The 14,813-nt window shown below is 39.0% G+C and overlaps 1 non-coding gene and 1 pseudogene across 1 annotated transcript; one reads left to right on the top strand and one right to left on the bottom strand.

The window, feature by feature from the left end:
* The window catches only part of LOC107615740 (calmodulin-binding transcription activator 1-like), a 90,640-nt pseudogene that overhangs the window by 49,551 nt on the left and 26,276 nt on the right, over positions 1 to 14,813 (bottom strand).
* On the top strand, positions 6,402 to 6,509 carry LOC148546027 (small nucleolar RNA R71). The gene has a single exon (XR_015901863.1). It is a non-coding gene; the product is annotated as a small nucleolar RNA R71 (small nucleolar RNA).

Here is a 14,813-nt window from a genome sequence, read left to right as displayed (position 1 = left end):
GGCTTGAAGCAAGCTATGGTCACCTTGTAAATCTCAGTCAGGCGGATATCAAATGGTTATAGTATTTTCGAATAATAATAATAAATAAATAGAAAATAAAGATAGAAATACTTATGTATATCATTGGTGAGAATTTCAGATAAGCGTATAGAGATGCTTTCGTTCCTCTGACTCTCTGCTTTCCCGCTGTCTTCATCCAATCAGCCTTACCCATTTCCATGGCAAGCTTTCTGTAAGGGCATCACCGTTGTCAATGGCTACATCCCATCCTCTCTTGTGAAAAAGGTCCAAATGCTCTGTCACGGCATGGCTAATCATCTGGAGGTTCTCGATCATACTGGAATATGATTCACCCTCTTTTTGCGTCTGTCACTACGCCCAGCACTCGCGAGTTTGAAGTTTGTCACAGCCATCCCTTCCCAGATCCTACTCGGAATACCACAGACAAGGTTTAGACTTTCCGAATCTCAGGAATAGCCATCCATGGGTTCTAACTTATACCACGAAGATACTAATAACTCGGACTCGGTCTCCTGTATTAGATATCTAAGAGATATTCATTCTAGCTTGTTTGCATGTAGAACGGACGTGTTTGTCAGGCACGCGTTCATGAGTGAGAATGATGATGAGCGTCACATAATCATCACATTCATCATGTTCTTGGGAATGAATGGATATCTTAGAAGCGGAATAAGTTGAATTGAATAGAAAAACAGTAGTACTTTGCATTAAATCATGAGGAACAGCAGAGCTCTACACCTTAATCTATGGAGTGCAGAAACTCTACCGTTTGAAAATACATAAGTGAAAATGGTCTAGACATGGCCGAATGGCCAGCCCCCAAACGTGATCAATAGATCAAAAGATGGTTCAAAGATGATCCGAAGATGTAAATAAAAAGTCCTATTTATACTAAACTAGCTACTAGGGTTTACAAAAGTAAGTAATTGATGCATAAATCCACTTTTGGGGCCCACTTGGTGTGTGCTTGGGCTGAGCTTGAAGTTTACACGTGCAAAGGCTTCTTCTGGAGTTGAACGCCAAGTTGTAACGTGTTTTTGGCGTTCAACTCTGGTTCGTGATGTGTTTCTGGCGTTTAACTCCAGATTGCAGCGTAGAACTGGCGTTCAACGCCCTTTTGCGTCGTCTAAACTCGGTCAAAGTATGGACTATTATATATTGCTGGAAATCCCCGGATGTCTACTTTCCAACGCAATTGGAAACGCGCCATTTTGAGTTCTGTAGCTCCAGAAAATCCACTTTGAGTGCAGGGAGGTCAGAATCCAACAGCATCAGCAGTCCTTCTTCAACCTCTGAATCTGATTTTTTGCTCAAGTCCCTCAATTTCAGCCAGAAAATACCTGAAATCACAGAAAAACACACAAACTCATAGTAAAGTCCAGAAATGTGAATTTAACATAAAAACTAATAAAAACATCCCTAAAAGTAACGAGATCCTACTAAAAACATACTAAAAATAATGCCAAAAAGCGTATAAATTATCCGCTCATCACAACACCAAACTTAAATTGTTGCTTGTCCCCAAGCAACTAAAAATCAAATAGGATAAAAAGAAGAGAATATACTATAAATTTCAAACTATCAATGAAACATAGCTCCAATCAGATGAGCGGGACTTGTAGCTTTTTGCCTCTTGAATAGTTTTGGCATCTCACTTTATCCGTTGAGGTTCAGAATGATTGGCATCTATAGGAACTCAGAGTTCAGATAGTGTTATTGATTCTCCTAGTTCAGTATGTTGATTCTTGAACACAGCTACTTTATGAGTCTTGGCCGTGGCCCTAAGCACTTTGCTAAACCATAACTGGGTGAACATTTTTAGATTGTGACTCAGCTTTGCTAAAGTCCCCAATTAGAGGTGTCCAGGGTTCTTAAGCACACTCTTTTTTTTTATTTTTGCTTTGGACCTTGACTTTAACCGCTCAGTCTCAAGTTTTCACTTGACACCTTCACGCCATAAGCACATGGTTAGGGACAGCTTGGCTTAACCGCTTAGGCCAGGATTTTATTCCTTTAGGCCCTCCTATCCACTGATGCTCAAAGCCTTGGGATCCTTTTTATTTACCCTTGCCTTTTGGTTTTAAGGGTTATTGGCTTTTTGCTCTTGCCTTTTGGTTTTAAGAGCTTTTGGCTTTTTCTACTTGCTTTTTCTTTTTCTATTTTTTTCGCCATTTTTTTTCTATTTTTTTCTGCAAGCTTTTGTATTCACTGCTTTTTCTTGCTTCAAGAATCATTTTTATGATTTTTCAGATTATCAAATAACATGTCTCCTTGTCATCATTCTTTCAAGAGCCAACATATTTAACATTCATGAACAACAACTTCAAAAGACATATGCACTGTTCAGGCATTCATTCAGAAAATAAGAAGCATTGTCACCACATCAATATAATTAAACTAAGTTCAAGGATAAATTCGAAACTCATGTACTTCTTGTTCTTTTGAATTAAAACAGTTTTCATTTAAGAGAGGTGATGGATTCATAGGACATTCATAACTTTAAGACAAAGTTACTAAATACTAATGATCATGTAATGAAGACACAAACATGGATAAGCACGTAACATAGAGAAAACGAAAAATAGAGAATGTAAGAACAAGGAATGAGTCCACCTTAGTGATGGTGGCGTTTCCTTCTTGAGGAACCAATGATGTCCTTGAGCTCTTCTATGTCTCTTCCTTGTCTTTGTTGCTCCTCCCTCATTGCTTTTTGATCTTCTCTAATTTCATGAAGGATGATGGAGTGCTCTTGATGTTCCACCCTTAATTGTCCCATGTTGGAACTTAATTCTCCTAGGGTGGTGTTGATTTGCTCCCAAAAATTCTGTGGAGGAAAGTGCATCCCTTGAGGTATCTCAGGGATTTCTTGATGGTGAGCTTCCTCATGCGTTTCTTGAGCTCCATGAGTGGGCTCTCTTGTTTGCTCCATCCTTTTCTTAGTGATGGGCTTCTCTTCCTCAATGGGAATGTCTCCTTCTATGAAAGCTTCAGCTGAGTAACATAGATGGCAAATAAGATGAGGGAAAGCTAGCCTTGCCAAGGGGGAGGACTTTTCGGCTATTTTGTAGAGTTCAAGGGAGATGACTTCATGAACTTCTACTTCCTCACCAATCATGATGCTATGGATCATGATGGCCCGATCCACAGTAACTTCAGATCGGTTGCTAGTGGGAATGATGGAGCGTTGGATGAACTCCAACCATCCTCTAGCCACAGGCTTGAGGTCCAGTCTTCTCAGTTGAATCGGTTTACCTTTTGAGTCAATCTTTTATTGAGCTCCTTCCACACATGTCCATGAGGACTTGGTCCAACCTTTGATCAAATTTGACCCTTCTAGTGTAGGGGTGTGCATCTCCTTGCATCATAGGCAAGTTAAACGCCAACCTCACATTTTCCGGACTAAAATCTAAGTATTTCCCCCGAACCATTGTAATATAATTCTTTGGATTCGGGTTCTTACTTTGATCATGGTTCTTAGTGATCCATGCATTGGCATACAACTCTTGAACCATTAGGATGCCGACTTGTTGGATGGGGTTTGTTAGAACTTCCCAACCTCTTCTTTGGATTTTATGTCGGATCTCCGGATACTCATTTCTCTTGAGCTTGAAAGGGACCTCGGAGATCACCTTCTTCTTGGCCACAACATCATAGAAGTGGTCTTGATGGGCTTTGGAGATGAATCTTTCCATCTCCCATGACTCGGAGGTGGAAGCTTTTGTCTTCCCTTTCCCTTTTCTAGAGGATTCTCTGGTCTTAGGTGCCCTCAATGGTAATGGAAAAATAAAAAGCTTATGCTTTTACCACACCAAACTTAGAATATTGCTCGTCCTCGAGCAAAGGAAGAAAGAAGATATGAAGAAGAAGAAGAATTGGAGGAGAGGGAGAGAGGTTGTGTTTCGGCCAAGAAGAGAAAGAGAGGGTTGTGTTGTGTGAAAACGAAGAAGAATGAAGGGGTTTATATAGTGAAGGGAGAGGGGTTAGGTTCGGCCATTTAGGGTGGGTTTGGGTGGGAAAATAATTTTGAATTTTGAAGGTAGGTGGAGTTTATGAGGTAGGTTTATGGGGAAGAGTGGATGGATGTGAGTGGTGAAGTGGTGATAGGGAAGAGAGATTAAGGTGATTGGTGAAGAGTTTTGGGGAAGAGTGTTTATTGGGAAGAGAGAATGAACATTGAGAAGAGAGAAGAGAGTGAGTGGTGGTAGGTGGGGATCCTGTGGGGTCCACAGATGCTGAGTTGATCCTGTGGGGTCCACAGATCCTGAGGTGTCAAGGATTTGCATCCCTGCACCAATTAGGCATGTAAAATGCCTTTGCATGCAATTCTGGCGTTTAAACGCCAAATTGATGCTTGTTCTGGGCGTTCAGCGCCCAGATGCAGCATATTTCTGGCGTTGAACGCCAGCTAGATGCTTGTTTCTGGCGTTCAGCGCCAGCTCTTCCTCAGTGTGCATTTCTGGCGTCTGAATGCCAGGATGCTGCTTGTTTCTGGCATTCAACGCCAGATCCATGCTCTGTTCTGGCGTTGAACGCCAGCTAGATGCTCCTTACTGGTGTTTAAACGCCAGTAAGTCCTTCCTCCAAGGTGTGATTTTTCTTCTGTTGTTTTTGATTCTGTTTTTAATTTTTCTATTTATTTTGTGACTCCACATGATCATGAACCTAATAAAACATGAAACAACAACAAAAATAAAAATAAAATTAGATAAATAAAAATTGGGTTGCCTCCCAACAAGCACTTCTTTAATGTCAATAGCTTGACAGTGGGCTCTCATGGAGCCTCACAGATGTTCAGAGCATTGTTGAGACTTCCCAACACCAAACTTAGAGTTTGACTATGGGGCTCTGGTTGACTCTATTTTGAGAGAAGCTTACTGTGCCTCTTTTCCATGTTTACAGAAGGATGTCCTTGAGTTTTAAACTCAAGGGAGTCCTCATTCAATTGAAGGACTAGTTCACCTCTGTTAACATTAATCACAGCTCTTGCTGTGGCTAGGAAGGGTCTTCCAAGGATGATGGATTCATCCTCATCCTTCCCAGTATCTAGGATTATGAAATCAGCAGGGATGTAAAGGCCTTCAACCTTTACTAACATGTCCTCTACTTGTCCATAAGCCTGTTTTCTGGAATTGTCTGCCATCTCTAATGAGATTCTAGCAGCTTGCACCTCAAAGATTCCTAGTTTCTCCATTACAGAGAGTGGCATGAGGTTTATTCCTGACCCAAGGTCACATAGAGCCTTCTCAAAGGTCATGGTGCCTATGGTACAAGGTATTAGGAACTTTCCAGAATTCTGTTTCTTCTGAGGCAATCTCAGTTGATCCAATGCGGTTAGTTCATTGGTGAACAGAGGAGGTTCATCTCCCCAAGTCTCATTACCAAATAAATTGGCATTCAGCTTCATGATTGCACCAAGGAACTTGGCAACTTGCTCTTCAGTAACATCCTCATTCTCTTCAGAAGAAGAATACTCATCAGAGCTCATGAAGGGCGTAAGGAGGTTTAATGGAATCTCTATGGTCTCTAGATGAGTCTCAGATTCCTTTGGTTCCTCAGAGGGACACTCCTTGTTGATCACTGGACATCCCAGGAGGTCTTCCTCCTTGGGATTCACGTCCTCCCCTTCCTTCAATGGCCTTGCACTCTCCTTTTGGATTTTCTTCTGTATTGCTTGGGAGAGCATTATAAGGGGTTTCAGTGATCTTCTTACTCAGCTGGCCCACTTGTACCTCCAAATTTCTAATGGAGGATCTTGTTTCATTCATGAAACTCACAGTGGCCTTAGATAGATCAGAGACTAAGTTTGCTAAATTAGAGGTATTTTGTTCAGAGTTCTCTGTTTGTTGCTGAGTGGATGATGGAAAAGGCTTGCTATTGCTAAACCTGTTTCTTCCACCATTATTAAAGCCTTGTTGAGGCTTTTGTTGATCCTTCCATGAGAGATTTGGGTGATTTCTCCATGAGGGATTATAGGTGTTTCCATATGGTTCACCCATGTAATTCACCTCTGCTATTGCAGGGTTCTTAGGATCATAAGCCTCTTCTTCAGCAGATGCCTCTTGAGTACTGTTGGATGCAGCTTGCATTCCATTCAGACTCCGAGAAATTATATTGACTTGCTGAGTCAATATTTTATTCTGAGCCAATATGGCATTCAGAGTATCAATTTCAAGAACTCCCTTCTTCTGAGGTGTCCCATTACTCACAGGATTCCTCTCAGAGGTGTACATGAACTGGTTATTAGCAACCATGTTAATGAGTTCTTGAGCTTCTGCAGGCATTTTCTTTAGGTGAATGGATCCACCTGCAGAAGTATCCAATGACATCTTAGCTAATTCAGACAGACCATCATAGAATATATCCAGGATGGTCCATTCTGAAAGCATGTCAGAAGGACACTTTTTGGTCAGTTCCTTGTATCTCTCCCAAGCTTCATAGAGGGATTCACCTTCTTTCTGTCTGAAGGTTTGAACATCCACTCTAAGCTTACTCAGCTTTTGAGGAGGAAAGAACTTGGCTAAGAAAGCCTTGACCAGCTTATCCCAAGAGTTCAGGCTATCTTTTGGTTGAGAGTCCAACCATATTCTAGCTCTGTCTCTTACAGCAAACGGGAAAAGCATGATCCTGTAGACTTCAGGATCTACTCCATTAGTCTTAACAGTATCAAAGATATGCAAGAATTCAGTTAAGAACTGAAAAGGATCTTCAGATGGAAGTCCATGAAACTTGCAGTTTTGTTGCATCAGAGAAACTAATTGAGGTTTCAGCTCAAAATTGTTTGCTCTAATGGCAGGAATTGAGATGCTTCTTCCATGTAAATTGGAATTAGGTGCAGTAAAGTCACCAAGCATTCTCCTTGCATTATTATTTTCAGCTGCCATCTCCTCTTCCTGTTCGAAAATTTCTGTAAGGTTATCTCTGGATTGTTGTATTTTAGCTTCTCTTAGTTTCCTCTTCAGAGTCCTTTTAGGTTCAGGGTCTGCTTCAACAAGAATGTTCTTGTCCTTGCTCCTGCTCATATGAAAAAGGGGGAACAGAAAAAATAATAATAATAGGGATCCTTTTTACCCAGGTATAGAGGTTCCCCTGTGTGAGTAGAAGAAGAAAAGAATGTAATATAAAGAAGGGAAGAAGAGAAAATTCGAACACAGATGGAAGAGGGGGTTCAAATTTGGGTGAGATGAAGTGTTAGTAGATGAATAAATAAATAGAAGGAGATGAGAGAGAGAGAGGATTTTCGAAAATAAAATTTTGAAAAGGGGTTAGTGATTTTCGAAAATTAGGAATGAAATCAAATTAAAATTGAAAATTGAAATAACTATTTAATTAAAAAGAATTTTTGAAAAAGAGGGAAGAGATTTTCGAAAATTAGAAAGAGAGTTAGTTAGGTAGTTTTGAAAAAGATAAGAAACAAACAAAAAGTCAATTAGTTAGTTGAAAAAGATTTGAAAATCAATTTTGAAAAGATAAGAAGATAAGAAGTTAGAAAAGATATTTGAAAGTCAAATTTTTGAAAAAGATAAGATTTTAAAAAAAAGATATGATAGGAAGATATGATTAGAATTAGTTTTGAAAAAGATTTGATTTTTAAAATCATAATTAATGACTTGACTCACAAGAAATCACAAGATATGATTCTAGAATTTAAAGTTTGAATCTTTCTTAACAAGTAAGTAGCAAACTCGAAATTTTTGAATCAAAACATTAATTGATGATGTGATTTTCGAAAATATGATATAAAAATAAGAAAAATAAAAAAAGATTTGATTTTTGAAAAAGATTTTGAAAAAGATAAGGTTTTCAAATTGAAAATTTGATTTGACTCATAAGAAACAACTAAGTTTTTTAAAAAGTTTTGAAAAAGTCAACTCAAATTTTCGAAATTTATGAGTGAAAAAGGGAAAGATATTTTTTTTTTGAATTTTTAATGATGAAAGAGAAAAACATGAAAAGGACTCAATGCATGAAAGTTATGGATCAAAACAATGAATGCATGCAAGAATGCTATGAATGTCAAGATGAACACCAAGAACACTTTGAAGATCATGATGAACATCAAGAACTTATTTTTTTGAAAATTTTATATGCAAAGAAAACATGCAAGACACCAAACTTAGAAATCTTTCATGTTCAGACACTATGAATGCAAAAATGCACATGAAAAATAAGAAAAGACACAAAACAAGAAAACATCAAGATCAAACAAGAAGATTTACCAAGAACAACTTGAAGATCATGAAGAACACTATGAATGCATGAATTTTCGAAAAATGCAAAATGAATATGCAATTGACACCAAACTTACAATTTGACTCAAAACTCAAACAAGAAACATGAAATATTTTTTATTTTTATGATTTTCTAATTTTTTTTTGTATTTTTCGAAAGTTATTTGAAAAAGAAAAATAAGGATTCCAAAATTTTTAATATGAATTCCAGGAATCTTTCAATGTTGGCCTAAAGCTCCAATCCAAGGGTTGGGCATGGCTTAATAGCCAGCCAGCTTTAGGATATAAATCAGGCATGCAGCAACAGGTGGATCAGCAACAGCTAGCTTGCTCTTGTGATGGTGGTTTGGAAGCCTCAGTCTAAAAGAATTTAGACATGGCTTTACAGCCAGCCAGGCTTCAACATGCTTCATGAAACTCTAGAATTCATTCTTAAAAATTTTGAAGAACAAATATTTTATTTTATTTTATTTTATTTTATTTTATTTTATTTTATTTTTTTAATATTAATTGGGAAAAACGAAAAAGAGGAAAATATTTTTGAAAAATTTTTTTTGAAAACTTTTTGAAAATAAAATAAGAAGAAAATTACCTAATCTGAGCAACACGATGAACCGTCAGTTGTCCAAACTTAAAACAATCCCCGGCAACGGCGCCAAAAACTTGGTATGCGAAATTGTTACTCTGAGGTTGTAAAATTTGTTGTTCGTTCTCTCCCTGGCAATGGCGCCAATAACTGGTGCACAATACCATGATCCAAACATAACTTCACAACTTCGCACAACTAACCAGCAAGTGCACTGGGTCGTCCAAGTAATAAAACCTTACGTGAATAAGGGTCGATCCCACGGAGATTGTCGGCTTGAAGCAAGCTATGGTCACCTTGTAAATCTCAGTCAGGCGGATATCAAATGGTTATAGTATTTTCGAATAATAATAATAAATAAATAGAAAATAAAGATAGAAATACTTATGTATATCATTGATGAGAATTTCAGATAAGCGTATAAAGATGCTTTCGTTCCTCTGACTCTCTGCTTTCCCGCTGTCTTCATCCAATCAGCCTTACCCCTTTCCATGGCAAGCATTCTGTAAGGGCATCACCGTTGTCAATGGCTACATCCCATCCTCTCTTATGAAAAAGGTCCAAATGCTCTGTCACGGCATGGCTAATCATCTGGAGGTTCTCGATCATACTGGAATAGGATTCACCCTCCTTTTGCGTCTGTCACTACGCCCAGCATTCGCGAGTTTGAAGTTCGTCACAGCCATCCCTTCCCAGATCCTACTCGAAATACCACAGACAAGGTTTAGACTTTCCGGATCTCAGGAGCCATCCATGGGTTCTAACTTATACCACGAAGATACTAATAACTCGGACTCGGTCCCCTGTATTAGATATCTAAGAGATATTCATTCTAGCTTGTTTGCATGTAGAACAGAAGTGTTTGTCAGGCACGCGTTCATGAGTGAGAATGATGATGAGCGTCACATAATCATCACATTCATCATGTTCTTGGGAACGAATGAATATCTTAGAAGCGGAATAAGTTGAATTGAATAGAAAAACAGTAGTACTTTGCATTAAATCATGAGGAACAGCAGAGCTCCACACCTTAATCTATGGAGTGCAGAAACTCTACCATTTGAAAATACATAAGTGAAAATGGTCCAGGCATGACCGAATGGCCAGCCCCCAAATGTGATCAATAGATCAAAAGATGGTTCAAAGATGATCCGAAGATGTAAATAAAAAGTCCTATTTATACTAAACTAGCTACTAGGGTTTACAGAAGTAAGTAATTGATGCATAAATCCACTTTCGGGGCCCACTTGGTGTGTGCTTGGGCTGAGCTTGAAGTTCACACGTGCAGAGGCTTCTTCTGGAGTTGAACGCCAAGTTGTAACATGTTTTTGGCGTTCAACTCTGGTTCATGACGTGTTTCTGGCGTTTAACTCCAGACTGCAGCGTAGAACTAGAGTTCAAAGCCCTTTTGCGTCATCTAAACTCGGTCAAAATATGGACTATTATATATTGACCCGGATGTCTACTTTCCGACGCAATTCGAAGCGTGCCATTTTGAGTTCTGTAGCTCCAGAAAATCCACTTTGAGTGCAGGGAGGTCAGAATCCAACAACATCAGCAGTCCTTCTTCAACCTCTGAATCTGATTTTTGCTCAAGTCCCTCAATTTCAGCCAGAAAATACCTGAAATCACAGAAAAACACACAAACTCATAGTAAAGTCTAGAAATGTGAATTTAACATAAAAGCTAATAAAAACATCCCTAAAAGTAACTAGATCCTACTAAAAACATACTAAAAACAATGCCAAAAAGCGTATAAATTATCCGCTCATCAGGAACCATCCTCAACATCAGTCAAGCCATCCACAAGGCGGGTCAAGAGGATCATCGAGATTGATAAAACCGAGAACGCCTTTTCAACAAGGGACACTGCGCGGTTCACTAACCGCTACTGTGAGCACCAAGGCCATGATTCCGCAGGATGATCAGTATGTCCCCAATGGAAAGTATATCAGACCCCCAGCAGCCACTACCAGTCGGATTGCAGACCCGGCCGAAGATATTCCTTCTCCTTCCACATCACAAGCACCTTCAACAAATCAGCTGCTCTTTCAGATACATCAGAGGTTGGACCGGCTAGACCGGCAGGCAAAGTGAATGGAGTGCCGTAACAAGCACCGATTTATATACCTCAAGGAACTGATTATTGGCAACCACCCACCTGAGGGAGAACCAGACACTCCGGACTCCACCTCACCTACCAGCACCGGGAGCCATGACGACCCCGACTGTGGAGATGCTGTTACCAGCCCCCCTTTGTTCCTAACTGATGGCACCGAGGACGGTGCCAAGCTTTAAGTGTGGGGAGGTCGGTCAGTACCTGACTCTTGGAGCTAATTGCTTTTTCTTAACACCAATAGGTTATTATTTTTTTCTTTTATTAGATAGGATATATTGCATAATAATAAGTGTTTGCATGTATGTTCTACTCGGTTGAAAAATAATAAGTTTCTTTTTAAGACCCTATTTTTGAAAATTTCACTAATTCAAATTAAAATTCTATGTTAAACTTGTATGAAGATTGTAATTTGGAACATGAATTATAGCTAAAGAACACACAACCCAGTGAGATTTTGAGCCTAATTGTATGGTTACATGATTTAACCATTATTTTTATTCTTGTGTGTTTTCTCTCCTCTATGATTGTAATCTATGGTTTGTTCCGTTCTATATGTCCATTGTTTAATGTATTCATGCATATGTATGATTGAGGCCATCATTTGTTATTAGCTCACTATCCCAAATGGCCTACCATTCTAATTACCTTTGTTCGCCACTTTGAGCCTTCTCTATCCCCTTTTGTTCTTTATGTTACCACATCACTAGCCTTAAGCGGAAAAATAATGAACTACCCCAATTGAATCTTTGGCTAGCTTAAGATAGGGATTGTGTGTCAATTTAAGTGTGAAAAACTATAGGAACTTTGGTTAATAAGAATGTGCATTGCTTAATTGATGAATATTAAGAATTTGAATGCTACTCATGTGAAATTATGAAAACCAAATGCATTGATGTTGTAATGCTTTCAATAAAAAAAATCCAAATTTAGGGGAATGAAAGCACCCCAATGTTAAGTTCAATAAAAAGATCAATGCATGTGAGATAAAATAGAAGAACATTTAAATACATGAGTAGGTGAAAAGCACAAAAAGTGAGACTATGGGTAGTTAGGCATGATTTTAGAAGCATAGAAAATGTGTGTACGTTAGGTGAGAACTTAGGTTAATCAAGGATTCAATTCTTAGCGCACTTGGCCATACATGAATCCTCACCCTTACCTAAGCCCCATTACAACCTTGAAAAAGACCTCATGATGTTTGCATGTGTGCACTAAATATTTCTTGATTGGTTAGATGAAGAACAAAATTTAGAACGCATGAATAGAGGAGACTAGAGTAGATTACCCTATACACTTGAGTGATTAGAGTGCATATACACTACCAGTGAGGGTTCAATGCTTGATTCTATGTTCCCTACTTTCATGAGCTATCTTCTTACAAGTTTACCTGTCTCTTATTGTGTGATTTGAATTAGTGGAATCTGATTTATTTCTGTCTTGAAGAACTTTTTTACTTTTAACCAAGTAGACAGAATCATCTTAGCATATAGTTGCATTCATAGATTGCATATCATGAGTCTTACTTTTCCCCATTCATTCCTTTTGTCTCCTTGAGCTTAGCATGAGGACATGCTAATGTTTAAGTGTGGGGAGATTGATAAACCACTATTTTATGATTTATCTTGTGCTAATTTGAGTGGTTTTTATCAATTCTTTGCTCACTTATTCATATAATTTGCATGGTTTTACAATTCCTTCCTGATTTTGTGATGTAATTGAAAACATGTTTCCTAGGCCTTTAAACTGTTAATTTTAATTATCTTTTATTATCATTCGATGGCGTGATCTGTGTGTTGAGTGTTTTCAAGCTTTATAGGGCAGGAATGGCTTAGAGGATGCAAAGAAAACATGCAAAAGTAGAAAGAACGTGAAAAATGAAGTTTTGAGAAGCTGGCAGCGACGAACACGCATGGGCCACACGTACGGGTGCCTAGCGCAGAAGATAAGCGACGCGTACGCGTGATTGACGCATACGCGTGACAAGGAACTTCGCCAAACGACGTGCACGTGTGACTTACGTGTACGCGTGACATGTGCCACGTGCAAAAAGTTGCAGAAAGTGCTGGGGGCGATTTCTGGGCTCCTTATGGCCCAATTCCAAGCCCGAAAAACAGAGAATAAGAGCTGCAGAATGGGGGAAACACAAGAGACAACTCATACAGCATTCATTTACAACTTAGGTTTTAGATGTAGTTTCTAGAGAGAGAGGCTCTCTCCTCTCTCTAGGTTTTAGGATTTCTCTTAGTTTTAGGTTTATTTCTTCTCAATTCCAGGTTCAATGTTTCTTTAATTTAGTTTCTCTTCTACTTTTATTTACTCTATCATTATAGTTTATTTATTTTTCCAATTTGGTTTATGAACTCCATGTTAGATTTGATTTCTTTATTTAATACAATTTGAGGTATTTTATATTATGATTTTAATTTAGCTTTTTACATTCTTAGCTTGAATTGATTAATTGGAGATGCTTGAATTATCAAACTCCTTTGTTGATTGTTAATTGAAAGTTGCTGGTTGATTTGGATCCCTCTAAGCTAGTCTTTCCTTAGGAGTTGACTAGGACCTGAGGAATCAAATTGATTAGTCCACTTGACTTTCCTTTATTTAGTAAGGGTTAACTAAGTGGGAGCAATGAACAATTCTCATCACAATTGATAAGGATAACTAGGATAGGACGTCCAGTTCTCATACCTTGCCAAGAGCTTTATTAGTTATTAATTTAATTCTTGTAATTTGCTTTTTCTTGTTCTCTTATTTACAAAAACCCAAAAAAAAAATATACTATCTCATAACCAATAATAACTACACCTCCCTGCAATTCCTTGAGAGATGACCCGATGTTTGAATACTTCGGTTATTAATTTTATTGGGTTTGCTTTAGTGATAACCAAAACTTTTGTACGAAAGGATTATTGTTAGTTTAGAAACTATACTTGCAACGAGAACTTATTTGTGAATTCTTTACTAGCAAAAATCCGTTTGTCACCGACTTACCGCACTATCCCGTTTTCTAGGGGCATCGACACAGAAGGCAATCCCTTTCTTCAAACTAGTGAAGAAAGGAACCCCCTTCAACTGGGAAGCAAAATGCAAAGAGACATTCCAACATTTCAAGAAAGTTGTAGCTGAACCCCCGATTCTCACCAAACCCTAAACAGGAGAGACCCTTTACCTATATCTCTCCATAACGGAAGAGGCACTCGCAGCGTCGCTTATCCGAGAAGACGAGAATAAGGCCCAGCGACCCATCTACTTCATAAGCAAAGTCTTACAAGACACGGAAACTCGCTATTCACGCCTTGAGAAACTCACCTTCACACTCCTCACAGCCTCCTGGCGTCTCCAACAATATTTCCAGGCCCACCCCATTACGGTCCGAACTGACCAAGCGGTCTGGCAAGTCCTACAAAAGCCCGACCTAGTGGGGAGGATGCTTGCATGGTCCATCGAACTGTCCCAATTCCAAATAAAATTCGAACCCCAGAATGCGATCAAAGTGCAAGCCCTAGAATATTTCATTGCCGAGATGACGCCAGGAAATCCCACCCTCGAAACGTGGAAGCTACACGTAGATGGCTCATGGAACACCACTTCCGGAGGAGCCAGAGTGATACTCGAAAGCCAGAACGGGGTCGTAATCAAACAATCTATTCGGTACGAGTTTCCAGTCTCAAACAACCAAGCAGAATATGAGGCTCTCTTAGCCGGCTTAACCCTAGCCAAGGAGGTCGGGGCAAAAATCTTGGAGGTATGCAGCGACTCACAGGTAGTCAGCTCCCAAGTCAACGGAGACTACCAAACACGAGACCCCCTACTCCAACAGTACCTCACCAAAGTAAACAAGCTAAAGAAAGAATTT

Source organism: Arachis ipaensis, chromosome B9, assembly GCF_059453495.1.
Source record: "Arachis ipaensis isolate K30076 ecotype BB chromosome B9, ASM5945349v1, whole genome shotgun sequence".
In the NCBI taxonomy this organism is placed as follows: Eukaryota; Viridiplantae; Streptophyta; class Magnoliopsida; order Fabales; family Fabaceae; genus Arachis; species Arachis ipaensis.
Note: the sequence above shows the minus strand (reverse complement) of the source record. Positions and strands in the feature narration are given on the sequence as shown.